This window comes from Populus euphratica, unplaced genomic scaffold (genome assembly GCF_000495115.2).
Source record: "Populus euphratica unplaced genomic scaffold, PopEup_1.0 scaffold56.1, whole genome shotgun sequence".
Lineage (NCBI taxonomy): Eukaryota > Viridiplantae > Streptophyta > Magnoliopsida > Malpighiales > Salicaceae > Populus > Populus euphratica.
The window spans coordinates 74,516-77,502 of NW_011499930.1; positions in this window are offsets into that span (position 1 = coordinate 74,516).

Consider the following 2,987-nt stretch of genomic DNA (forward strand, 5'->3'; position numbering starts at 1 on the left):
ATCATAATCACATTGGCTATCTTCTTCGAATAATACTAATACTTATAAATATTATTATGTATTAATGATTATAACTTATATTAACAACCAATCAAGCTTTTTTCATAGTACAGATATAGGTTATACCATATAGTTGGGCTATAAAAGTGACAAGTATTTGTTGTATTAAGTGTTAAACAATACAAATCTAGATTAACCATTTAACAAGTAAAGTATTAAAAGTGAACAAGATAACAAATACAAACAAATACAAAACATGTTATTATCAAATATTAAAGTCTATGTTGAGTTTAGACTATACTTATTCTTACACCATTAGTGTAACGTTTTCACCTTAACATAATAAACTTAATTAAACATAATAAAAAAAAAAGAAACATAAATAAAAAAAGGTAAGACATAAATAAAATATAAGTTAACTAATTAAAGGAAAGAAAATGAAAAACATAAACAAGAGATTAATGAAAGCAAAACTTAAACATTACAAAAATATAAAGAAAAAGAGTAAGAACATGATCTTAATCTGAAAACTAAAATATCTAAATTCATGAAAAATACGTCCTTTTATAGGTCAAAATTTGAAATTATTGATTTAATGATCAATTGTTGAGTGGGTGACCAACTCATGACTTGGTGACAATCCTTATTTTTTTTGTTTGAACAAAACATCATTGCTAATATCAAACTTTGAACATATTTAAATTATGAAAGTTCTAGGAAATTATCTCAGCTTTCCACCTAAAAAAAAAATTTGAAGTCATTTAGATTTCTAGAACTCAAGATATGGGGTAAAAACTGAATAATATCTAGGTTGCAAGATAGATTTGGACTTCTCTGTTGTTGCTAAGATTTGGACTTCTAAACAGCAAAATTGAGTTTTGCATTTCATGAAAGTTTTAGGCCTATGTCTTAGCTTTCCATCCATATAAAGCAGACCTAAATCCAAGTTTTATAGCTCTGTTATCGAGCAGTGTTATTATAAGTTAAACATCTATGTTATGATTCAATTATCGAGCAGTGTTCTAGTTTGGACTAAACCAAAATCTCTTTTCCAAGTTTGGCCCTCTCTTTATCTTCTAAATTCTATAAGTTAAACTTATTAATCAATCTTTTAATTTATATGATAGACTTGCATTTAAGATGAACATTTACCATATATTAAAGGTATCTTATAGTATCAGACTTGTTATTATAAAATATGTTTTAGTTAAAGAGTTATTGATACTTTAAGTGCAAAATATTGATATAAAACCTTGATAAAAATATACTTTTAAGTACTAATTACATATAACTAAAGAAACAAAAATAAAAAAGAGAGGAAAGTTGGTTAAGCGCTAGTCGCCTTACTCTAGTCTCCCTTATTTGTTTAACCAATTGAGGTCACTAAGAGGTGACCTTTTTGGTCATATTTTTTGGGTGACCAGCAAACCTAGTCGTACGAGCTTGGCCTATAGCAACTAGCAAGGCTAGTTATCTAGATTGGCTTAGGTGAACAGTAAGGTTTATTTTTTTTAACTTGACACATCCTTCATGCCCCCCTTTCCCCGTCCTTTTTCTTATATAAAAAAAGGTGTTTGAAAGAAGTAACTTAGTTAGGAATAAAATTTATAAATATTTGCATAAAAATATTACCATAGCGTGGTATGTGTTTTCATGGATGTGTTTATACTTCTTTATTTCTTCATATAAATTTTATCAATATTTTTTTAAGAAGGATCATTAATCATTTTAGAAATAATTCATCATAGGAATGAGAGATTAGTGTCCATGAGAACCTAGAGATAGACATGAGATTCAATGAAGATTTTGTCATGGATATTTGTTAGGAGTCATGAAGACTATATAAAAGAATAAATAGATTTTATAGAGATTTTTCATAAATAAATAATACTATTTTATTGAAAATTTTATAAAATAGAGATACAAGTATTTAGAGATAACCCAGGGATTATTTGATATCAGAAAGCATATCAATTCTAAGTGCATAAACTTCATTCTTTAACTTTTGTTACTTTTTTTTTTCATAAACTAGTGGAGATATCCTTTAGCGATCAATCATTCTATCTCTTTTTTAAATGTGTGGCACTTCTTAGTGTCATGCTTATTATCATGGTGAAATAGACAAAGCTTATTATAATTCCTTGTGTTTATGTTTCTTTTTATAGAATGAGGATATTGAATAAATTCTTTCCTTTGGATAACAGCTAAAACCTTAGTTTGTATGGTGGTCAGAGGTGTAGTCATGAGCTCAAAGAATGTTAGGTGATTATAAATGTACCTCTTAGTACTTCTTTTTTATGCTTTTATTAATGATTGATGGTGTGGTAGAGACTCTACTTATATGTGACCTTATCTAGTAACGCTAGCTTTTTTCATTCTAATATAATTTTTTATTACTTGTTACCGAAGAGATTTCTATTAGGGAGAGTGCACAACCTTTTCAATAAAGAATACTCTTATACTCCATTAATCAATATTTATGTAGTGATGGGTTCAAAGAGTTTTTCTTTAAGCATTTCTTTATTGAACCTTTAAAGGTAAACCCTATGATTAGTACTTAAAAGTGCATTTTTATCAATGATTTATATCATCGTTTTGCATTTGAAGTATTAATAACTCCTTAACTAAAGCATGTTTTATAATAATATATCTAATAATATAAGACACCTTTAATTTATGGTAAATATTCATTTTAAATGCAGGCCTATTACATAAATGAAAGCATTGATTGATGAATTTAAGAACTGAAATTGAAAGGACAAAGAGATGACTAAACTTATAAAAGAGATGGTGTAGTCCAAACTGAAATACTGTTCAGTAATTGGGTCATATATTACCTTTTGAAATAATGTGTGACACTAATGATTATACCATAGGTGCTGTTTTGGGATAAAGAAAAGATAAGAAACCTTATATGATTTACAATACAAGTAAAACTTTAAATAGTGCTCAAATAAATTACACCACCACTAAAAAAGAATTGCTGG